Source organism: Rhinatrema bivittatum, chromosome 13 (assembly GCF_901001135.1).
Source record: "Rhinatrema bivittatum chromosome 13, aRhiBiv1.1, whole genome shotgun sequence".
In the NCBI taxonomy this organism is placed as follows: domain Eukaryota; kingdom Metazoa; phylum Chordata; class Amphibia; order Gymnophiona; family Rhinatrematidae; genus Rhinatrema; species Rhinatrema bivittatum.
The window spans coordinates 39293495-39319481 of record NC_042627.1 but is presented as its reverse complement, the minus strand read 5'-3'; the positions used below and the strand labels follow the sequence as shown (position 1 = coordinate 39319481).

Sequence of the window (25987 nt, the reverse complement as noted above, 5' to 3'; positions counted from 1 at the left end):
GAAAAAACAAATCAATGTTATTTTTTCATTTGCGATGAACCTGATAAATGACTGTGACCAACAAAATGAATGAATGAAATGAAAAGTTTTTTTTAACTATGCGCACCTTTAGTAAGGATATTCTTGGTGTAAGAGTAGAATGACTTGAAAAGTAAGCAAGTTTATGCAATCACTGTGTATAATCACATGAATTTCAAGAATACATTTATATGTTCAAAGAAATGGTGATTGATGGAAAAATCAGGATTGTGTGAGGTTTTCTCAATTGGTAAATAATTAACTCAACCATTAATTATTAAGGTATGTCAATCAACGTCCAGTGTAGATACAGCCTCCAGTATGCCTGCAAAATAAAATGATCTTTTCCTGTGTTTTCACTAATTATAATTGATATGCAAATAAATGAGTTTTTATTTGGAAATCAGGAAGTATTCCAATTAGTTTGTCTTTTTATGGATGACATTAAGAACTGCAACAGAGTGAATATACCTGAATGTGTAGAGAGAATGAAAAGCAATCTAAGAAAACTTGAGGAATGGGTTTGGCAGTTTAGATGCAATGTCGAGAAGTGCACAGTCGTGAATTAGGGGTGCAGCAATCTGAAGGAGCTATACATGATGGGAGGTGAAAGTCTGATGTGCACAGACTGGGAGAGAGACTTTGAGGTGATAGTTGTGCAACAATCGGACGGTGATGAAGCAATGTGACAAGGCAATGGCTAAGGCCAGAGAGATGCTGGGCTGCATAGAGAGAAGTTCTAAGGGGGTTGCGTAAGGACCAATGTCAGGAAATATTTCTCCATGGAAAGAGTGCTAGATGCATGGAATGCCTTCTCGGAAGAGGTAGTGAGAACAAAGACGATAATGGAGTTCAAAAGGGCATGGGATAAACACAGAGGATTCTTAGTGACTAAATAAGGGAGACAAAGAATGGGTAACCCATGTTGACTGGGGTAACCTGCACAGAGCAACAATTACCCTGAGAATAAACCACATTAGAAAAGCATTACTGGGTCTTTGTTGCGACCGTCGCTGCCCGACGTCTCCACTCCACCCACCTTACCGCATTGACGACTGATGAAAGGCTGGCTGCCATGGCGTCTCTCTGCCGACCTCGTCCGGCGTCCCCGGACCGACCTGACACTGCAATCCGCCATGTTGACCTGATGCCTAGGGGCGGGTGCGCGCTCGGGCCCCGCCTCAAGTACCAGAAGTGGCGCAAACCTCAGGGGCATCTCCCTGAGATGACGTCATCCGCTTCAGATATTTAATTGTCTCTGAATTGCTAACAAGTTGAGTTAGCAAGGAATGGCAACAGACTCGCTACAACTTTCCAAGCTACTCTGCCTCCTCGGACTTACCAGGGGTACCCGCTTCTCGGGGGCCTCGCTTTCTCTCTTACTTTGTAGATTGCAGTCTGGAACCAGTACTCGCTCCTCGAGGGCCCTCGTTCTGGGACTTCTTCAGAATTCACTTCTGCCTGGAAGTCATCACTGCCTACTACATCTGTGAGTTACCATCGCTCTCTCAGAGCTTTCCCTGGAACCAGGTACTCGCTCCTCAAGAGCCCACTTCATTCCAGCTCCTGGGCTTCTATGAGACATTGTGTGAGTGTTACCATCAGGTTCTATCCATGAACTCTGCATACCCTGCCTACTCGCTATATTCAGATTCTCTACAGCTCAGCCTCCAGGGATCACTGTTCCAGTATCAGAGGGACTACAGCCCAGCCGGGCATTCCAGCTCACTACTGCCACCTCTGGTGGTTCAGTATACTGTGTAATAAAAGAACTATTGTGTGTCTGTCTCCTAACTCTGAGCCTGACCGGTGGTCCCTCTTGGGATCTTCCCCCGGGGGAGTGGTCATCTGCCACCAGTTCAAGGATCCACCCACAACTCTCCTAAATAATAACAGTCTTTTTCTGCCGACATTTACTATATTATAGAGGTGTTGCATTTTGAACACTGGGTACTACAAAAATGAAATGTATTCTGTCATACAAATTTTTACTTCAGACTATAAAATTAAAACATATGCTAATGTGTGTAATTGAGGCATTTGCAGTTTTATTCATTTAGATTTAGCTTACTCCTTTTCAAGGTGAGTTACAGTCAGGTATTGTAAGTATTTTCCCTGTCCCCAGAGGGCTTACAATCTAAGGAGATAATTTTCAAAAGGTTTTACATGCATAAATGGACTTTTACACTCTTAAATGGGCTTTTGGAAATTGCTACTTTTATGCGCGTAGCTCCTTTGAAAATTCACTCCAGAGAGCTGTATTTCTGAAAGGTTTTATGTGCATAAATGAACTTTATGCATGTAAATGGGCCTTTGAAAACTGCTATGATATATACTACTTTTATTCATATAACCCCTTTGAAAATTCACTCCTATGTGTTTGTACCTGAGGCAGGAGAGGGAAGTGACTTGTCAAAGGAACAAGGAGCAGAAGTAAGATTTCAACCTTGGATTTCCTGATTTGCAGACTGTTGCTTTAACCACTAAGCCACTCCTCATTATAATCTCTAAAATATGTTTTCTTTTCTAACTGAATTCAACAAATTGATATATGTTGTTAATTTGTGATATACAGTATCTATGAAAGAAAATATCTTCAATCTGCAACCTGGTACTAATCAAATAGAACAGAGACATACTTCAGATTTTTTCCTTTAATCAAGCATTCAAACTGTTTACATACCCAAAATGTGTCAATTAACCAATTTACACCAGATTTATGCAAATGTATCTCATGATTATTTGTTGCAGTGCTAGAAAAAAAGATCCATTTTCTCCAAGGAACAAGATTGTATTTTTGTGGTCACCCCATCTCAAAGAAGATTTAGTAGACATAGAAAATGTACAGGGAAGGACGATGAAAATATTAAAAGGGATGGGAAAGTTCCCTCATAGAGAAAGGCTAAACAGATTAGGGCTCTCAGATTTGGAGAAGAGATGACTGAGGGGATAGGATTGAAATTTCTAAATCATGAGTGGAGTGGAACTGGTAAATAGGGAACTTTTATTTACCCTTTCAAATAACACTAGAAGTAGGGGCGGGTACTCCAAGAAACTAGCCACTGGCAGATTTAAAACAAATCATAGGAACTATTTTCTCTCTCAACGCATAGTCAAGCTATGGAATCTGTTACCAGGGGATGTAGGCGAAGCAACTAAATATAGTGGGGTTTCAAAAGAGGGTTGGACAAGTTCCTGAAGGAAAAGTCCATAAACAGTTATTAGCCAGGTATCTCCTGGGAAAGCCAGCGCTTCTTCCTTGGAGTAAGATACAAGACACAAATCAACTATTGGGGATCTATTTTATAAACATCAAAAGTATGAGCGCATTTTCAGTGCACTTTTACATGTGAAAAAAGGGCAGTCTAGGGGTAGTCTGAGGCAGGCTAAGTTCTTATTTTAAAGAGATTTATGCACATACATTTGACAAGTTATTTGCATAATTTTACACCTACTAATTTTCTTGCTTAATAGATATCAGATTCATCTATCGTTTACTATTGGTTGGGTGGGAAGTCTGGGTGAACTGAGAGGGGTTCAGAGTGAAGAACCAGGATAGTCTCGGTGCTCTGGGAAAGGACTGGGTGAACTGGTGGAGGTTTCGGCAAACCGCTGATTTCAATTACGTGTGCATGTTATAAAATATACTATCTTCTTTGCATAAACAGGGTTTTATGTGAGCAAGTCAATTATTTTCATGCATAAAATATATGTGTGCATGTTTTTAAAATAGATAAATATGTGCTTTCAATGCATTACAGATACAAGTATGTTGGGATAGACATATACATTTTTTTATCACGTTCTTGATATATGCAAGTTATAAAATACTATAGTAGATCTCTACGCAGCCATATACGCGTGCATATGTGGGCCACGTATAATTCTTTGAAAGTTACCCTCAAAGGGTTTACAATATAAATCCTTGTTCTGGACATTTGTTCAATAGGTAAATATTTTAGAAAGAATTAGACTAATAGTTGGTAACATTGTACCAAAGAATATTAAATCTTTGTAACTAAGTATTGTTGATAGGTTGGAAGGATTTTCTGCAAACGAGAAAGTTCACATCTGTTGCATTATTATTGACAAGAAAGAATTCTTAATACATGCATGGGAGATGAGATTCAGCTATTACCTTTTGGAAGCAGTTAATGACAAATGTTATATATGATATGATATAAGAGAAACTGTAATTTATTAGGGAAAAAATTCCCCAAAGAAAGATTATCTAGACTTTTAGGAAAATTCTTTTTTTACATTTATGGCACCTTATGACTAAACTTGTTATTGAAAGAATGACTGGTTGTGGATGGAGCACTGGTTGCAGATATGGTTAAAGAATGTTAATGTATGCGGGTATAAATACTGGAAATACCAATAGGGAGTTTAGTGAGACAATATAGCTTTGTTTCTTGTAATTGTATTAAATCCAGATTTGATTTGTAAATGTATTGCTATGTGTAGTTTGGCATATTTACAAAGAAAGGTTAAAAAACAAAACAAAACAGATCCATTTGCATCCCCAAGGACTGGTACTATCTGTACAACCATAGAAGCTCTGAGAAAACATCAGAGCCCATTCATGAAACAGAGCCTCTCTCTGTTCTCTTTCAGCACTTTGGAAGATGCACCTATGTTGTATCTCAATGTCTTATGATTATATAACTATAAAATTATCAAAGGCAGGAACAGCAGGGGTAAGGAATAAGAAATAATGCAAATACAATTTAAAAATGCCCATGCCTTGCATACCCTGAATTGTAATATATCCTGCATCTATGAACAAAAATAAAACAATAGCACAAAAACCATTGTATTTGTACAAGAAATAAAGCATAACCACAAAGAAAAAGTAGCATCTCTCCCTTCTGAAGTCTAGAGCTCTCCACATTCTCGCTAAATTTGCACATGGGAACCAAGTATGCCCCCAACATGTCCATTCTGATTATGAATCCTTGGGAAAGCTGAAAAAAGATCTGATATGGCACAATGCAGGTCTCCATAACAAAAAAACACCATCTTTCATAACTTAAAATGTACACAGAAATGGACAGCTAAAAAAATAATTTATTCATTTTATTTATTTATAAACGTTTATACACCGACATTCGTAGGAAGCATCACGCCGGTTTACAATTAACTATAAAGGATGGAAAATTACAATGAACAGGGTATGGGGAAGGAGGAGCAGACTAGAAGGAGAAGGTGGAAGAGGCAGAGAGAGAATGAAGATCTAGTGATGGAAATTAAAAAGGAACAGTGATATGGAGAGAGACGGAGCATAACCTTATTATGTGACTACAAAAACATCACAGGATATGTACATAAAAAACACAAGTAACCATATACAATCTTACAAAGTAACAATGCTGAGTTCTAGTGAGAGGGAAGGGGGGCAGGGGACTGTACTATGGGAAGCGGGAAAAGCGAAGGGAATTAACGGCAAGCATAAAGGTGTAAAAATTGGATATTTGGCTAGGTTTGGTTCAAATAAGGGTAGGCCTGTTTGAAAAGCCATGTCTTGATTCCTTTTTTGAAATTATGTAGGGAAGGCTCTAGACGGAGATTGGAAGATAGGGAATTCCAGAGGGATGGGCCAGCAATGGAGAAGGCTCTTTGTCTGGTAAGGGCATGGTAAGCAGTTTTGAGGGATGGGGTATGGAGGCTACCCACAACGGCGGTTCTGGAAGGGCAGCTGGAAGTACAGAAACGTGGTATTTCCTCGAGCCAGGAGTAGTTGTGTTTGTACAGCGTGGTGTGTAGGATGGTGAGGGTTTTGTATTGAATGCGGAAGGGAATGGGCAGCCAATGCAGGTCCTTTAAAATAGGGGTGATGTGGTCCCTTTTACGGATATTAGTTATGATCCTGGCCATGGTGTTCTGCAGGATTTGTAGGGTTTTTAATGGTGGAAAAGGGAAGGCCCAAAGTAGGGAGTTGCAGTAGTCCAGTTTAGATAGAATGGTCGTCTGAAGTACTAAACGGAAATGCTGAGTGTGTAGGAGGGGTTTGAGTTTTTAAGGATGTGGAGTTTGAAGAAACCCCCCTTTAGAAGAGTGTTGATGTGGGGTTTGAAATTTAAATGTTGGTCTAGGGAGATACCTAAGTCTCTTATGGAATGCAGGGGAGCGTGGGTAAGAGTAGTGTTATGAGAGGTGGATTGGGATATAAAGTCGGGTTGATTTGAGATTATGAGGATTTCTGTTTTCGATGCATTTAGCGCAAGATGGAGGTTGGATAGTAGGGAGCTGATAGAAGCAAGACAAGATTCCCAGAATTGCAGGGATTCATTGAGGGATTTTTGAATGGGGATAAGGATTTGCACATCATCTGCATATAGGAAAAACTGTAGGCCTAGGTCAGAGAGGAGGCGGCAGAGTGGCAAAAGATAAATATTGAATAGAGTGGAGGGTAGGGAGGATCCTTGGGGGACACCTTGAGTAAGGGTGTTTCTCTTAGACTTAATGTTTTAGACTTAGACTTGAGTATTTCTCTTAGACTGTTCTTTTGTACTGTAAACCGGTGTGATCTGTATATCATACAGGAATGTCGGTATATAAGAATTCAAAAATAAATAAAAAATAAAGGGGAATATGTGAGGATTCAAAGTTATCAATTTTTACTATGTACTCTCTGTGGTTGAGATAGAAGGAAAACCATAACAGGGCTGTGTCAGAGATATCTATCTCTGCTAAGCGGGAAATTAGAATTTCATGGTTGACAGTATCAAAGGCTGTCGAGATGTCTAGGAGGGTGAATAGATACAATTTACCATGGTCCATGCCTTTGAGGATGGTGTCAGTGATTGCTAGTAGGAGATTTTTGGTGTTACGAGCTTTACGGAATCCGAATTCTGATGGGTGTAGGATACTATGGTCTTCTAGGAAGTCTGTAAGTTGTGAGTTAACTACCTTTTCAAGTATTTTGGATATGAAGGGCAGGTTGGAGATGGGTCGGTAGTTTGCTGGGTCGATGGGGTCAAGGGTAGGTTTTTTAAGGAGGGGTTTGATGACAGCAAGTTTGAGGGGGTCTGGGACTTTTCCAAATGTGAGTGAGCAATTAATTAAATCGACTAGGGGTTTAGCGATGGCAGAGGGGATAGTCAGGAGTGCTTTCGTAGGGATAGTGTCAGAGATGTGTGTAGCTGGTTTAATCTTTTTTAAAATGGATTCAATCTCCTTAGCTGTCATAAGGTCGAGGAACCCAAGGATGACCTTGTTGTCATTAGGGAGTGGGGTGATGGGGGAAGGCTTGGTGGGGAAATGTAGTAGGATATTGGCAATTTTGTTTTTGAAATACAAAGCTAGTTCTTTGCATTTACCACTGGCATTTTCTTCAGTGTTAGTGTGGGGGCTGGAGTTTGTAAGCTCCGCGACATATGAGAATAGGGCATTTGCATTGAATTGATAGTCGTGAATTCTTGAAGAGTAGAAATTTCGTTTAGCTTGGTGGGTGATTTGTCTGTATGAGTGCAATGTATTTTTGTAAGCTGCTTTGTGAGTAAGGGATGGTTGTTTACGCCATGTACGTTCTTTGGATCTAAGGTCCTTTTTTACCCTTTTTAGTTCAACAGTGTACCATGGTTTTCTTTCTGTTTGAGTGAGGGGTATTTCTTTGTGGACCATGGGGCAGGTTTCATTGGCTACTATGGATGTAAGATTCTTACAAGAGAGTAGCACAGATTCTGGGATGGTGAGGTCGAGGTTCTTAGCTACTTTGTCAAAAGCTAAAGTAAGGTCCTCTGATGAACATGGTTTACGGAAAGAGATTGTCTTATTATGCATATGTGATGCTGGAGGGGGAATGTTTGTGGTGAGGAGGATGTTAATGAGGGAGTGGTCAGACCATGGGTAGCTAAGGGTGTGTTGGACGATGTTATGTGGGAGTTAACAAAAATGAGGTCAAGGGTATGACCCGCTTTATGTGTTGGCGCAGAGATGAGTTGTCTATAGCCCAAGGCCTGGAGGGTATCAAGTAAGATCTCGCAAGCAGGTGTGGCAGAGAGGACATCCACATTGAGATTAAAATCTCCTAGTATAACTGCCGGGGTGTCTGATTTGATGTTGTCAGAAATGTATTCGATGATGGGGGAAGGGTCATGTTCAAGTAGGCCTGGGGGGGGGGGGCATAGATGAAGCAGACCTGTAGAGGTTTGGATTTAAACAGCCTTATTTCAAGTCTGGATGGGGGGTGAGTTGTTTGGAGTTTTAAATTGAGGTGTTTTCTTGCAGCCAGGAGTAGCCCGCCACCTCTTTTTTTAGGTCTTGGGATGGAGAAAATATCGTAGGTCTGCAGAGGGAGCTGGTTAATGAATACCCGGTCTGTGTTCTTTAGCCAGGTCTCAGTGATGGCACAAATGTCGGGATTGGAGTCCGTGAGCAGGTCATGGAGGATGGGGGCTTTTTTTAGGATGGATTGTGCGTTGCATAGAGAGATGGCTAGCGTAGTTAGGCCCAGAAATTGTGTGAGGGGTGAAATTATAATGGGCACTAGAGATTTGCGATGATTGGAGGGGTGTGAGTGTACTGGGAGAGTCTTTCGCATGGTGGGATGGTGTAAACAGGGAATAGTAAAGAGGACATTTTGGTTGAGAGGAGGCTAATAAAGGGCAATAGGAGGGGAGGGGGGAGAGGGGATATATCTGCTATTTGGGCGACACTAGAAAGGGGTGTACCAAAGGGGAAACCCCTTTGTGAAGCTTCTTCGTCGGGAGTTGAGCTGCGACAGTGGGTGCCATGGACAGCATTCTCAGTCAATCGTGCGTGCAGTCTCTTGTTTGCTTTAATGAAGCTGAAAGTGTCAGTTGTGGGCAAAGAGGCAGGTAGGAAGAACCCAGGAGTGTCAGCTCAGAACGCGTTGAGCCGAGAGGGGCGCGGGCAATAGGTCAAGCCTGAATGCCGATGCAGATTGCAAGTTCTGAGGCAGGAGAATTGGTCAGCGGAAGGACGCACGAAGGGACGCACTAAGGGGCAGGCCCCTTAGGTCACGCTCCTTCGTGCGAGTGACACCTGGCGCATGGCGCCGCTGAAGAGAACCCTGATTTAAAGGGCTTTTAGGCCTGCCTCCCAGGCGCTGACGTCAGCGCAGCTCCCACCTGCTGGTTGGTGGATCCGGGAGCTCAGGGAGGGTTCGGGAGCGGCACGTCCGGGGCGTCTGCGGTGGTGTGTTTTCTTGGTCGGTGGCAGCAGCGTGGGCTCCGGTCGGCGGCAGCAGCGGATGGACGGAGCGGGAAGCGGAGGGCTCATGCCCCAATCGGGCAGCACCGATCGTGCGAGCCGGTCAGGTAGGCCAAGAAATGGACGAGCCGCTGAAGAGAGCCCTGAATTAAAGGGCTTTTAGACCTGCCTCCCAGGCGCTGACGTCAGCGCAGCTCCCACCAGCTGGTTGGTGGATCCGGGAGCTCAGGGAGGGTTTGGGAGCGGCACGTCCGGAGCGTCTGCGGTGGTGTGTTCTCTTGGTCGGTGGCATCGGCGAGGGCTCCGGGTCGGCGGCAGTGGCGGATGGGTGGAACGGGGAGCAGAGGGCTCGTGCCCCGATCGGGCAGCGCCGATCGCACGAGCCAGTCAGCATTTAAATTAAAGAGTTACTGAAATCTTCCCTTTACTGAAGAATTTTTATATAAACTGTGAGATTACAGAACACTCACATAAGAACTTAAGAAATTGCCATACTGGGTCAGACCAAGGTTCCATCAGGCCCAGCATCCTGTTTCCAACAGTGGCCAATTCATGCTAAAGATACCTGGCAAGTACACAAACACTAAATAGATCCCATGCTACTGATGCCAGTAATAGCAGTCGCTATTCCCTAAATCAACTTGATTAATAGCAGTTAATGGACTTCTCTTCCTAGAACTTATCCAAACCTTTTTTTATACCCAGATGTACGATCTGCACTAACGACATCCTCTGGCAGCAAATTCCAGAGCTTAACTGGAGTGAAAAATAATTTTCCCCGATTAGTTTTAAATGTGCTATTTGCTAACTTCATGGAGTGCCCCCTAGACCTTCTATTATCCAAAAGAGTAAATAACCGATTCACATTTCCCGTTCTAGACCTCTCATGATTTTAAAGACCTCTATCATATCCCCCCCTCAGTCGTCTCTTCTCCAAGCAGAACAGCCGTAACCCTCTTTAGCCTTTCCTAATAGGGGAGCTGTTCCATCCCCTTTATCATTTTGTCGCCCTTCTCTGTACCTTCTCCACTGCAACTATATCGTTTTTGAAATATGGCAACCAGAATTGTACACAGTACTCAAGGTGCAGTCTCACCATGGAGTGATACAGAAGTAGAGATGTGAATCGTGTCCTCGATCGTCTTAAAGATCGATTTCGGCTGGGAGGGGGAGGGAATCGTATTGTTGCCGTTTGGGTGTGTAAAGTATCGTGAAAATCGTTAAAATCGTGAGCCGGCACACTAAAACCCCCTAAAACCCACCCCCGACCCTTTAAATTAAATCCCCCACCCTCCCGAACCCCCCCCCCCAAATGCTTTAAATTACCTGGGGATCCAGCGGCGGTCCGGAACGGCGGCGGTCTTATTTCTTGCTCTACTTAATTTTTTCCCTAATATATTTCATTAGCTTAGCTCCAGCTGAGTTTGCCCAAAGGTGGCTAACTGCACTGTTTGTGTAAGACAGGTTTATCCAACTCCCGTGTCCCGCTTCTCTTAAGGAAATCAAAGCTGCATCTGTGCTTTAAATTACCTGGGGATCCAGCGGCGGTCCGGAACGGCGGCGGTCCGGAACGGCCCCCTCAATTGAATCGTGTTGTCTTCAGCCGGCGCCATTTTCCAAAATGGCGGCGCAAAATGGCGGCGGCCATAGACCAACACGATTCGACTGCAGGAGGCCGTTCCGGACCCCCGCTGGACTTTTGGCAAGTCTTGTGGGGGTCAGGAGGCCCCCCCAAGCTGGCCAAAAGTTCCTGGGGGTCCAGCGGGGGTCCGGGAGCGATTTCCTGCCGCGAATCGTTTTCCGTACGGAAAATGGCGCCGGCAGGAGATCGACTGCAGGAGGTCGTTCAGCCCCCCGCTGAACGACCTCCTGCAGTCGATCTCCTGCCGGCGCCATTTTCCGTACGGAAAACGATTCGCGGCAGGAAATCGCTCCCGGACCCCCGCTGGACCCCCAGGAACTTTTGGCCAGCTTGGGGGGGCCTCCTGACCCCCACAAGACTTGCCAAAAGTCCAGCGGGGGTCCGGAACGGCCTCCTGCAGTCGAATCGTGTTGGTCTATGGCCGCCGCCATTTTGCGCCGCCATTTTGGAAAATGGCGCCGGCTGAAGACAACACGATTCAATTGAGGGGGCCGTTCCGGACCGCCGCCGTTCCGGACCGCCGCTGGATCCCCAGGTAATTTAAAGCATTTGGGGGAGGTTCGGGAGGGTGGGGGATTTAATTTAAAGGGTCGGGGGTGGGTTTTAGGGGGTTTTAGTGTGCCGGTTTTCCTGCCCTCCCCCTTCCCCCGATTTACGATTTTTTGACGATAAATCGGGGGAATTGGTATTGTATCGTGGCCCTAACGATTTTTGACGATTTAAAATATATCGGACGATATTTTAAATCGTCAAAAAACGATTCACATCCCTATACAGAAGCATTATGACATTTTCTGTTTTATTAACCATTCCTTTCCTAATAATTCCTAATATTCTGTTTGCTTTTTTGACTGCCATAGCACACTGAGCCGATGATCTTTTTCCTGGGTGGTAGCTCCAAATATGGAAGCTAACATTGTGTAACTACAGCAAGAGTTATTTTTTTCCCTATATGCATCATCTTACACTTGTCCATATTAAATTTCATCTAACATGTCTTCCAGTCTCACAAGGTCCTCCTGCAATTTATCACAATCCGCTTGTGATTTAACTACTCTGAATAATTCTGTATTATCTGTAAATTTGATTACCTCACTCATCGTATTACTTTCTAGATCATTTATAAATATATTGAAAAGCACTGGTCCAAGTACAGATCTCTGAGGTACTCCACTGTTTACCCTTTTCCACTGAGAAAATTGACCATTTAATGTTATTCTCTGTTTTCTTTTAACCAGTTTGTAATCCTCGAAAGGACATCGACTCCTATCCCATGACTTGTTAGTTTTCTTAGAAGCCTCTCATGAGGGACTTTGCCAACTGCCTTCTGAAAATCCAAATACAGTATACCTACTGGTTCACCTTTATCCATGGGGTACATTTTAAAAAACAGCGCTCGTGTGTACTTTTGTTCGTGCAATCGGCGCAAACAAAAGTATGCTGGATTTTAAAAGATACGTGCGTAGCCACATGTATTTTTTAAAATCCGGGGTCGGCGCGCGCAAGGCTGCGCAAAATCCACAGCCTGCATGCGCCGAGCCGCGCAGCCTGCCTCCGTTCCCTCCGAGGCCGCTCTGAAATCGGAGCGGCCTCGGAGGGAACCTTTTTTTTGTCGTCCCCCCCCCCACCTTTCCCTCCCTTCCCCTATCTAACCCACCTCCCCGGCCCTACCTAAATCCCCCCTACCTTGTTCGATGGAGTTACGCCTGCCGCGTAACTTGCGCGCGCCGGCTGGCCAGTCCCCGACACAGGCCGCTGTGTCGGGGTACTCGGCCATGCCCCCAGACCGCAGACACGCCCCCAGACTGCAGACACACCCCCGGACCGCCCATTTTAGCAAGCCCTGGGACTTACGCGCGTCCTGGGGCTTTGCGCGCGCCGGCGACCTATGCAAAATAGGTGCACGCGTAAATCCGGCAGGATTTACGCGTGCAGGGCTTTTAAAATCTACCCCCCTATGTTCATTAACCCTTTCAAAAAAATGAAGCAGATTTGTGAGGCAAGATTTCCCTTGGGTAAATCCATGCTGACTGTGTTCCATTAAACTATGTCTTTCTATATGCTCTGTAATTTTAATCTTTAGAATAGTTTCCACTATTTTTCCTGGCACTGAAATCAGGCTCACTGGTCTATAGTTTCCTGGATCACCCCTGGAGCCCTTTTTAAATATTGGGGTTACATTGGCCACCCTATCGTCTTCAGGTACAATGGATGATTTTAATGATAAAATTTGTAACCTAACTAATAGATCTGAAATTTCATTTTTTAGTTCCTTCAGAACCCTGATGTGCATACCATCCAGTCCAGGTGATTTGCTATTCAGTTTGTCATTTTTTTGAGACACGTGTATTTTTTATTATTGACTTTTATGAAAAGTTTATACAAGTGGAATTATACTCTAGATAAGCAGGGCCATTGCTATATAAAACAAAGAAAAAAAAAAATCTCCTGGTACACTGTTAGTGTCACTTACAAAATGAAGTGATTCAGATTTCCACAATGATTTTGCTAAGTTTCTCCCTACTCATTTGCTAAAATGATTGCATAAATTGTGCATCAGGTTATTTTAGCACCAGGTCTGTTCTTACAACCATCAGGGGCTTTTTCCTCCCAGCTTACCGTTTGCCCTGTAATGCCATCAAACAGAGGATTTCTCCACATTCAGCCAGAAGAAAACCTCACATTCTGATTCATCCCTAAAGATATTTTAAATTGTTGGTTTACTTAATAGTTACTTTTGGCAAAATCACTGGACCACAGGCTTTCCACAATATGACTATCTTCTCTAGCCTATAAATGTTATGTGGGGGTTACAGTAAAGGGTACTATGTCTTATTGCTTATTTGCGTTTGTGTGCAAATATATTTTTATGGTTATTTTTGTAGCTGAATAAAGGATGAAGGGTTCTTGGCAGTCCCTATAACCCACCGAAGTAACTGTCCTGCTTGGGCAATCACTGTGGCGCACGTTCCCTTTCGATGAACAACATTATGGTTAAGGATCTTTCATGTAACTTTTGTTCTCCTTGCACTTGTTTTTCGTTTCTTGTTCTCACCCCTTGTTTTATGTAAACCGGCATGATGTGGTTTCTAATCATGAATGCCGGTATAGAAAAACGCTAAATAAATAAATAAATAAAATGTAATGTTTCTATCAAGACACTGCTATGAGATTTAGGATCCCTTATATTGTCACAGAGAATGCTCTCTGCCTTGCTTTGCTTGTGTAAATTTAGAAGGTTAATTAGAACCCTCAATTGAGCGTTTCAACTTATCCCTGCCATTTCAGTCAAAAGTCCCAAGAAAACAAAAAGCCTGAGGAGCCTGGGAAATCCTCCTTCTTTATCCAGGAGGATAACAGAAGCTTTGCTCCCTGATGTGGAACAGCTAACAAGATACCAAGAGACCTTTTAAAATTCTTTTTTTTTTTTCACTAAAGAAAATGTCCCTGCCCTTTCCTTTCATGCAATCCCTGACCTTACCTATTCAAAGCTTCAGCAAATGCCTCACATTAGGTTACAAACTGGCAAAATAGTTGAAATGCTTCCTGCATCAGATGCCTAACCCAGGGAATTTTGCAATATCAAAGCTGCACCATACAGACGGTTCAGAAATCTGCCCCCAACCCCCTTCTTCCCCCACACAACCCCTCCCACCCAAAACTAATGCAAAATATATGTTCTGCCTAATAGCATAAAATTGTTTTAAACTAAGGAATATATTAACTCACCTTATCGATAACATTAAAGTGTGCATCATGATCTTCTAAACTGGCGATGTGTCTAGTTACAAAGCAAGCACACGCCTTCTCTGGAGATTACAGACATATATCCTATGAGAAAGAGGAGGCAAAAGAAATAGATTTTCAGCACTTTTTAATCATTATTATGAGTGAAAATATTAAAATGTTGAAAGTCTGTGCCTCTGCAATATTCCCCATAAAGAGATCTGATAAAGAGAGTTGACAGAGAGCTGGAATGCACAAACATTTCAACACTTGGTGCCACACTGGAAAAGGATTCTTTAAAGGGGAATGACTCGGAAGCCAATGGCCATACGATCTAGATGTTGCTAGAAGTGTTGTGTGACAGGATGGTGTAAGATGTCTTTTGAACCAGTTAGAGCAGTGGCTCCCAAAGATGTCCTGGAGGACTGCCAAACAATCGGGTTTTCAGGATATCCACAACGAATATGATTGAATAAGCATGCAAATTTTCTCATGCATATTCGTTGTGGATATCCTGAAAACCTGAATGGATGGGGTTCCCCAGGAGCAGTTTGGGAACCTCTGAGATAGAGGACAAATATGGGCAATGGAATCAAACCCTGGAACACAACACTGCACTGGCACACCTAGTGCCACAATAAAGACAGAATTAAACACACTTCTCTCAGTGGCAGAAAGCACTGTTTGTTGTCTTTGCTAACAATGTAAGAGGCAGTTTTCAGATTGTCTAGAGTGGAACAATATTTGAGGGTATATTTTTACCCCAGGACATTGCCCCATGGGAGACGTGACCTAGTAGTTAGATCATGAGCTAAAAACCAGGGAAATCAGCATTCAAACCCCTATGACACTGCTTCTGGCCTCCCACTGACTCAGGTACCCACTAATACTAACAGGTGAATTTTCAAAGGAGTTATGTGCGTAAATTTAACATACTATTGTAGCAGGATTCAAAAGCCATTTACATGCATAAAGTGCACTTACATGGGTAAATCATATGGACAATTCAATGGCATATATTCTAACAATCTTCAAAAGCCCACTTACACGTGTAAAGTGCATTTACATGTGTAAGCCACATTTTAAAGCATGTGAATGCTTGGAAAATCAGGCCCTTAGATTGTAAGTTCTTTGAGGCAGGGCCTTATTGCTTCTGATTTCTAATAATGTTGTAAGTCAGAAGAACGCCGCGGGGACTAGCGCTGATCATCAGACCAGGGCCCTATACTGGGGCATTGGCCTGGAGGCCAGGACCTATCACTGGAGTCTAGCCCGGACCCAGGCCTGATGCTGGGGCCTCGGCCAGGAAGCCAGATCCTGATGCCTGGGCCTCGGCCCAGGGTCAGGCCAAGGTCTCTGTGTCCAGACCTGGGAGCTCTACAGTCCATCGTCTTCCTTCTTGGGCTCTTCAATGCCAAATGACCAGCTTCCGCTGGGGTCATGCTGGAGTTAATTAACTCCGGTGTATTCATCCCAGTGGATGGTGCCATTTTGATCTGAGGCATAGCCTTTGGGCCTTGGCCTATGCCCTAGACCTAGCCTAGCCTTTGGGCCTTGGCCTATGCCCTAGACCTAGTCCTAGGCCCATTGCATTTGTTTAAAACGAAATGAACGAATAAGGTTTGTTTTATTCGGGAGGCCCCCAAATGAAATGAATTCGCCTTATTCATTTTGATTTGCATTTTCATTTTAAATTAATGCACATCCCTAGAAGTTACGGATTGGAAGGATGGCATATGCATATGCATACCTATATGGCATATGCATACCTATATGGCTGCAAGCAGATCTAAGCTAATATTTTATAACCCACATATATGATATACACATCTCTATCTAGCAACATATGCGTGGGTGTAGGCTTACATGTGAATACATGCAGTGCATTGAAAGAACATACATCAATGCATTGAGCATGTGTACTTTTCCTATTTTAAAAATACAGTATATTTTATGAGTAAAAATCAAAGTAGGCTTACTCATGTCAATTCGTGTATTTTAAAACATGCGCACATCATGGAAATTACCAGTTTTACCAATGAGTCCACTAGGACCTTCTCGGTTCTTCAGCCCAAACTCTCTCCAGTTCACTCAGACAGTATTATACATTAAGGCCCAGATTTTAAAAGCCCTATGCGCGCCAGGCCTATTGTAGAAAGGCCCAGACACGCGCGTATGTCCCAGGGCGTCGAAAAAGGGGCTCCTGGCACAGTGGCCATTTCCCGGAGGCAGGCACAACAGGTAAGATAAAGGTCGGGGGGGTCTAGGTGAGGGCTAGGGGGTGGGAGGGTTAGCGGAAGGGGAAGGGAGGTTAGGTTAGGGGGTTGGGAAGTTCCCTCCCAGGCCGCTCTAATTTTGGAGCAGCCTGGGAGGGAATGGGGGAAGGGCGCGGGCATCAGTTCATGCAAGTTGCACAATTGTGCACCCCCTTTTGCGTGCGCTGACCCCCGATTTTATAACATGCGTGCACAGCTGTGTCCGCATGTTATAAAATCGGGGGTCCATGTATGCACGCCGGGTAGCATGCGCACGTTTTAAAATCTACCCCTAAATATGTTCAATATCATTTACACCAGATAATTATTAGGAGCAAAATTACTTAAGTTGGCAAATGTACCTGTGTCCTTTAAAATAGCAACCTACACGCAAATGTTGGCCCTGCCCTGGAATGCTCTAGCCCTTTTAGTATGTGCATATATTTGCATACACATACGGAATATGTGATTAGAGGCTACTTACACACATATATGCTAATTTTTACATGCTGAATATTTTGAAAATTCACCTCGAACTTTTTAAAATCAAAAAAGTAAGCAGATAAGTTTCAACTCCATCCCCAAGGAACGCTTCTTCCCAGGTTATGTAAAAGTACACTGGACTTTTTATGTGCGTATTTTTATGCAAATGGATCCCTGGGTTGTTTTAGGATAGCCATTTCCATGCACAAAACTGGGTTTCATGCATGGAAAAGGCTTTGAAGATTCAGCCCATAAAGCATTCATGGTGATGGAAAACCTCATTTTTTAACTTTCTGATTTCCTTTTTTTTTTTTTTTCCATGTCTATCTTAGATTCAAGTTTGACTCTTTTTAAAAGGAGAGCAGGTAGCATTCTATGCTGTATTCATACTTTTTGAAGAATGATAGTTACATAATCAGTGAAATCAAGTGACAATGTTTTGTTTCCAAGATCTTATACTCTGTAACTACTATACAGTCTTGTTATATGTGGAAAAAAAAAGCTGTTTTGAGTACTAGAATGACTTATGACAACGCATATTATACGGTAATTGTGTAACAGTCCACATAAATTAGATGGCAAATAAACACAAAAGTTAACGGCAGTTTCCTAAGAGAAAGTATACGTGCACGTTCCCTTTTGAAAATTATCCCGCCACCTCTACCCACACACAATTATACCTACTAAATTATGCACAGAGATTTTGGGGGGAATTTTACAGAAAATGTAAAAGTGTACTCAATAAATGCAAACCCCTCTCTAACCGTGCCTCTGGGAACACCTCTGCTCAGTCCGATTAAACGTACCCGTGAACATGACACGCATAGGTTTACCCACATAGTAAGGTGAATTTCTATGCACTCTCATTAGGGGATGTGCAAATAAGTTGCGCTCTCGCGCACCAAACAGATTTTAAAAGTCAGTGAGACACATGCGTATCTCTCGCAGCGCGCACACCTAGAAAGGTTTCACAAAGGGGTAGGGCATGTGCATTTCAGAGCATGAACCAGAGATGTGCCCGTAAATATTTACCCAACCCAATGCGTGCAGAGGCCCCCTGCTGCATAACTCTCCTTCTGCTATGGATGATATGTAAGTTAAAAAAAAAATAGGCAGATCTGTGGGGTTTTAAGGGTCAGGGCTAACTGGGGGGAGTGAATGCTATCAAACCATGGGGAATGGAGAACCTCTCTCTGAACTGGGCAAACTGGTAAAACTGGGAATGGCATTGGCATGCACACCTCTCAAAATTCCCCAATTTACATGGTAAAAGCGGCATTTGCGCACCCATGTGCACGCCCACTGAAAATTTGGCACAGAGTCAAAAAATTGAGATCAGAAAATCTTATTGGATATTGATACTTAAGTGATTTTTCCAGGATTGGACTTATATCAGGTGTAAATTTGGACAATGACATTTATACATGTTTAATCACAGAAATCCATTTGAAAATTACCCTCTATGACAGGCCAACCCTGTTCCTCAAGAGCCGCAAACAGGTCTGATTTTCAGGCTATCCACAATGAACATGCATGAGGTATATTTGCATGCACTGCCTCCATTGTGTAGAATTTCTCTAATGCATATTCATTACTGATAGCCAGAAAAGCAGGCCGCTTTGTGTCTCCTGAGGATCAGAGCTGGCCATCCGTGCTTAGTCCAAAAAGAATTTTTCCACATTCTCTGTCTATGGACAAAAATCTTTATTGAATAATGTCCAGTGTCTCATTGCTGTATAAGACCATTGAAATATCAGAATTGTACTTACTTCCCAGACTTCCTTTATGTTTAAACTCGGAGATGTTTACAATGGCAGTCTATAAAAGAAGCCATAAAAAGGGACTCTTGCGGAAATCTTTTCACCCATTCAGTCCATGGGAGGATATGCTAAGCAGATCCATAAACAGAAAATGTGTATCCATTTGCATACGCAAAAATTATGAGTGATTGGAAATGAAGCTTATTCCGAAGTTAAAGATTCTTCTGGAAGGTACATTTGTTTCTCAGCGTTTTGAGTTATCGCTATGTGTAATATGGGACTTGAAATAGGTTTTACATTTAAACAAGCAAACAATAGTTGAAGTTATAGATTTTAAAAAACAATTTTATTTTTTTTTAATAAAGATTCAAACTCTGGCAGCATAAAGCAACACAGAGCTATAGTTTGTTTTAAGAAAGTAATTTGCAAAAGTAAGTTTACCAGCATGAAAATGGCATTTGAAAATGCCTTCCCTCTCCCCCCCCCCCCCCCCCCTTCAGTGAGGGTAAAAATGCATGTACTGTTTCGCAGCACGCTTTGAGGGGAATTTTAAAAGCCCGATCTCAAATGTTTTCTAAAAGGGGCAGGAAGTGGGCATGGTCTGAGCATGATAATTTATTGGTGTACATACCACGTGTTAAATATGTAGGTTTTGTATGGGGTAATGCATGGTGGTGTATGAAGGTGTGGTGATATGCACGAAGTGCATGTTTATGAAGAGTATGGGGATGGATGTACATGATGTTTTAGAATTAATGGTCTTGCGATGTACTGTACATGATTTAATAATATTTTCTATAATTATACTAATGTTTGTGCATGCATTCAATAAGAAATGGGGGGGTTGTTTTATTTTAGAATTGTTGAGTCTTTTGATGCACGATACATGTTTTAAAGAGTTGTGAATACATCTTTGTAAGTGTTTGATGAAAAAATAATAAAAAGACAGTGAGAGAAAAAAATAAATAATGAACATAAATATATATGTTATACATGTTGTACCATTTCCTCTGATTCATTAAGTATTGTGATTTTGATAGGTTCAGAGGGTTGCATTCACACTGTATTTACCCGAGCAGGGCATGGGCATTTTGGGGCATGAACCTGAGATGTGCGCGTAAATACTGAAGCGATCCGGCGCGCACAGAGGCCCCCCGCCGAGTAACTTTACTTTATTTATTTATTTATTTAGCATTTTTTATATACCGACTTTCCAATAACAGGGTTACTGATCAATTCGGTTTACATATTAACAGTAACATTGACAAGTAAATGTCTTACAATGAACAGGTCGATATAACTTGGATAAGTATATATGGGGTTAATAACATTTTAAAAGATACATTGCCTAATGTAGGCATAAGTAAGAGATACAGTGCCTAATGTAGGTTAAATAAACAGTTGGTAATTATAAGAGTGGGTTATGATCTTTGACTGCCAAAGTTTACGTGAGCTCTATGGAGGATCTAAATAGCTCACAATAGCTCTCAAGTGGGTTTCCACCGAAAGGATCATTGGCAGGGATGTTCCGCAGGTTACTGTTATGGGAAAGCTTGGTTGAATAACCAAGTTTTGAGTCTTTTTTTAAATGTAGAGGAGCATTGCACTGATCTGAGTTTCTGGCTGGAGAGTGTTCCAGATTTTGGGGGCCAGCTGTGGAGAAAGCTCTTTTGCTTAATGCTGACTTCATCGGTGGGATATGAAGGTTGTTTCTATAGGCTTGTCTCACTGGTCTGGTAGAGGTGTGGAATTGGAGAGGGATTTTGAGCTCGAGTGGAGCCAAGTTGTGTAGTGCCTTGTGGGTAACTGAGAGCACTTTGAAAAGAATTCTGAATTTGACGGGAAGCCAGTGTAGGCTTTTTAAGATGGGCGAGATGTGGTCTCTTTTGTTGGACTTGGTTAAGATCCTTGCTGCAGCGTTTTGCAGCATCTGTAGCGGTTTTATGGCGTTAGCAGGGAGGCCTAGTAAAAGTGAGTTGCAATAATCTATTTTCGTGAGAATGATTGCTTGTAGAACTAATCGGAAATCTTGAAAATGGAGGAGAGGTCTCAGCCTCTTCAAAACCTGTAATTTGAAGAATCCATCCTTTACGATATTATTTATGAGAGATCTGTAATTCATTTGGTTATCGAGGATAACCCCTAGATTTCTGACTTGTGTGGACAGTGTTAATTGAGTAGACAAGATGGAACTGGGATGTGTGTAGGTTCTGTCTTGGGAGATAAGGAGGTATTCTGTTTTGCTTTGATTTAGAATCAGATTGAGGCTAGTGAGCAGGTTGTTGATGGCTTGTTGGCAGGAGTTCCAGACGTCCAGAGTTTTTTGGAGAGATTCAGTAATAGGCATCAGTATCTGCACATCATCTGCGTATAAGTAGTGTATGAGATTTAGGTTGATGAGGAGCTGGCAGAGTGGAAGAAGGTATATATTGAATAAGGTTGGAGAGAGTGACGATCCTTGTGGGACTCCCAAGTTGCAGGTGACTGGTTGGGATTCTTCCTTGTTGACCTTGACCTTATACTGTCTGTTCTGTAAGAATGACTTGAACCATTTGAGGGCCTCATCTCTAATGCCAATGTCTGACAGACGATCTATTAATGTGTTATGATTGACCGTGTCAAATGCCGCCGAGAGATCTAGTAGGATGAGAAGACAGGGGTGTCTGTTTTCCAGATTTATTAATATGGAATCCGTTAGTGAGATAAGGAGAGTTTCCGTGCTTCGAGATTGGCGGAACCCGAACTGTGCTGGAGAAAGAATGTTGTGGTCGTTTAGGTATTCTGTTAGTTGTTTATTAGCAACTCGTTCCATGATTTTTGCGATGAATGGTAGATTTGCAATTGGGCGAAAATTGGCTGGGTTTTCTGGAGAAAGATTAGATTTTTTTAGAAGTGGTTTTACGATTGCCATTTTTAGAGGGTCAGGTACTAGCCCTTGGGAGAAGGAGCAGTTGATTATTTGTGCAATGGGTTTAGAGATGGTTTTAGCGCAAGCGATGAGTAGATTGGTGGGTATGGAGTCCTGAGGGTGTGAAGAAGGTTTGAGCTTTTTTAGGATATTTTCGATCTCTAAGGAGGAGGTCGGTTCGAATTCTCTAAGGCTAGCCTTTTGTGAAGGGGCAGCAGCTTGAGGTGTAATTGGTGAAGAATTGATATTGTTCTTGGACTGAGATAGAAGTTTTGGGATCTTATTTTTAAAGTAGGTTGCCAGTTCTTCTGCTTTGCTTGCTGCTTTATCATACTTCTGCTATGGATTTATTTATTTATTTATAACTTTTTTTTATACCGGTTCAGGTAACAGAATTACTTATCACTCCGGTTTACATTATAACAAGTAGAAAACAATGACAACATATGTCTTACAATGAACAAGGGAGTGAACAACTTGGATAATATAACATAACATATGGATGATAATATAATATAACATATGGATGACGTGTAATTTAAAAATGATAGAAAACTAGGCAGATCTGTGGGGTTTTAAGGGTCAGGGCTAACTACGGGGAGTGAAAGCTATCAAAATAAGGAGGTTTGGAGAACCTCTCTCTTAACTTGATGAACTGGGGACAAACTGGTAAAACTGGGACTGGCGCAGCATACGCCCCTTTTAAATTCCCCCAGTTTACGCAGAAGTGGGATTTGCACGCAGCCACTTAAAATTTGGTGCACATGTACACGCAGCCAGGCATATGCGCATATATGTTATAAAATGGCCTTGTCCCTGGGCGCAGGTCAACATATCCATACAAATGTGTGCACACGAGCCAGTTTGAAAGTTACCTTCTGGTTTTTTCCTGGGGGAAAAAGTGGGATAGGAAAAAACACCCAGGAACTTTATTGTGAAATCCCCTTAAGACCTTTGCCCTGTATCAGAATTACTCTCCAAGGCTGAATTTTCAAAAGCATTAACGCACACAAAATCCGGGTTGGTGTATGAAAATGGGATTTTGAAAATTGTCCAGGGTGGTTGTGCGCATCAAAGAAGCGATTCCACGTGTTCTTTTATGCACACAGGAAAGAGAGGTTCCAGGCCAGAGCTGGGACAGGGAAACCATTTACAAGGATGCCTTTGATTCTCGAAAGTATGCCAGCGAGTCTACATGTACTCATTTGCACTTGCTAGTGAGAGGGTGCAAATGTGCACGTCTGCTGCACTGCTTTCCGCTCACACTCGCTAATTCTCAAAGTGGACTTCTGAGGCTGATTTGAAAATTTGGGATAAAGTCTGCAGGCTGCTGAAAATACCCCTCCCTAAGCACAGGTAGACGAGCTAGGTCTGCTGTGAGAAGTCTGCATGTCCTGCTGAGGACTGTCTGTCTATCTAACCTGCAATTAGTTTCCTCTCCCTGGAATGCCTGCTCACAATCCTGCAGAAGCCTCCGAGTACTTTCAGCCAGACTGAGGCAGGCAATTTGCAGACAGGTCAATTTACCCACATAAATTGCTATTTTCCCCAAGTAAATAGGTTTGAAAAAAATCCTCATGGTGACTTGATGGAATAGGATGTGCATGGAAAAAAATAATTCATTTCATTTTTGTTGTTGTTGTTGTTGTTTCAAGGAGATGGGGTTTTATTTGGGGTTCATTTAATGTTTATTTCCCTGTGGTTCTTTTACTGAACTGAAATAAATATTAAATTTAGAAAAATAAATAAATAAACCCAAAACATTCCCCCTCCCCCACCCTTCTTGGACCTTGCTTGCCACATCCCACAGGGGTCTCCAATGGAGAAAGGGACAAGAATGATCTGCCACCTCCCAGTTTGAAAATGGCACTGGCCTGCTGAGGCCGGCAATATTTTTGTTTTATGGCTGTAAACCAAATGGGACAACCTCAGGGCCGGTCCGTGCCATTTTCACACCAGGAGCCAGTGGGACAAGGTCAATTGGGCATCGCTCCTGCCTCTTTCTACGTCAGAGATTTCTGCAGAAGAAGTAAGTGTTGTCTGGAAGGATGGGGGAAGGCAAGGGGAGGGAATTTTGCATCTGATAGGGTTTTGGTTTGTTTTTTTCTTCATTGACTTCCTTAAATAAAAAATTCAGCCAAAAATAAATTTCAGGGTTTTTGCTTTGTCTACAAATGAAACAAAATGAAATGCGACTGTTTTGTCCCATTTTTCAAATTTGTTACAAAATGAATGCACATCCCTAAAGATATTTACAGCATATATACATCTCTTAAAATATTACTGATGTAATCCATCATTAAAGCATCAGACATTTTCACTTAGGATATGATTTTGGCCTATAGAAGCCATATAATAGGACACACTTGGAACTGGGCAAAATAATAACTGTTTTGAAAGGATGTTTTCGCTGAGGACACAGGAGAGGCTGCATTCACACGATATTGAGGCTAGAAGAAAAAAATATTTGGCGTGCACAGGAGAAGGAATCACTGTTGGCTCATTCTATGACAGCCTCTTCCAAACCCATACACATGTCCCAAAACATCTGTTTACGTAAATACATATGCACCTTTTATTCACTTCCAAAGGCCCTGTGACATTAGTCCTCACAGCATGTTCAGAGCTCCTCTTCCATCCAATTCCAGATGTCAGCAATGCCAGAACAGCAACTCTGCATCTTAGTAATGGGCTAATGGCTCATGCACATTGTATTGAAGCTGAAAATGCATTGCACAATTTTGCAAATTTGGCTGACCTAAGAGAGCATAAAAAGGGGGTTTGAATGACTTTTCAGAGATAAGAAAACATGGCTCGGAGATCCTGCAAAACTTAGGACGTGATTATTTTATTGGCCGAAATCCACAAAGAACTTCCTGGTGGTAATTTCTCTAAGCCCTGATTCGGAGTCCATCAAAGCCATGATGAGCATACTACCTGATAAATTAGATTTCCTAATATATTTATCTTGCTATTTTGATTATTTATAGTGGCAGTTGCTGTAGTGGTTACTGGGAATATAAATATACAAGAAATCAGGAGCTTTTTTAAACAGTGAATTCTACTGATTTATGTATTTTTGAATGCGAAAGAAAATGATGCTGGTCAAAATAGTAGCTTTTGAAAGAGAAACATGATATTTAAAAATATAAAACCCTGTAGTAAAATTGAAAGCATGCATGTTGATACTATACATGGTATAGTTTTTCATTTTATAGGTAAAAAAGGGAGGTGAGTAATTTTCAAAATAAACTAGCAATGATGAGTACAACAATTTAGAGTGTGGAACAATTAATGGTCCATACATAGTTCGAAGAGTATTTAATTCTGTAAATACGTGAATGGATCTATACCTTCTAAAGTAGTCAACAAAATAATGCAAGCAAAGCAAAACTGATAAAAAAGTAAACACTTGTGATTAATAAATCTAGAAGGAAACCGCCAAAAACTCTTCATACCCTAGTAGGGATGTGAATCGTTTTTGAACGATTAAAATTATCGTCAGATAATTTTAAAATCGTCCTAAATCGTTAGAGTGCACGATACAATACAAATGCCCCCGATTTATCGTCAGGGGCATTTGTATTGTATCGTTAAAGAGGGCACGGGAATTATTTGGGGGAGGGCGGGAAAACCAGCACACCAAAACAACCCCTAAACCCACCCCGACCCTTTAAAACCAATTCCTTACCCTCCCCCACCCTCCCGAACCCCCCCAAAATGTTAAGTTACCTGGTGGTCCAGTGGGGGGGGGTCCCGGCGCGATCTCCCGCTCTCGGGCCATCGGCGCCATTTTGGCTGCCACTAATTAAAATGGTGCCGATGGCCCGATAAAAAAAAAACCCCACCCGACCCTTTAAATCGACCCCCCTTAGCCTCCCCCACCCTCCCGACCCTTTTTTTTAGGGAGGCGCTGGCCATCCAGTGCTCCTACCATGTGACAGGGGCCGGCCAATGGCACGGATACCCTGTCACATGGTAAGGGCAAAGGGGCATCGGCGCCATTTTTTTTTCAGAA

The 25987-nt window shown here is 42.4% G+C and overlaps 1 protein-coding gene across 1 annotated transcript in view; it reads right to left on the bottom strand.

Moving 5' to 3' along the window:
• Positions 1-25987, bottom strand: part of THSD4 (thrombospondin type 1 domain containing 4) — a 1544828-nt gene that overhangs the window by 1400375 nt on the left and 118466 nt on the right. The window contains 1 exon segment of the mRNA XM_029575745.1: positions 14567-14668. The gene's annotated coding sequence lies outside the window, so the exon portion shown is untranslated.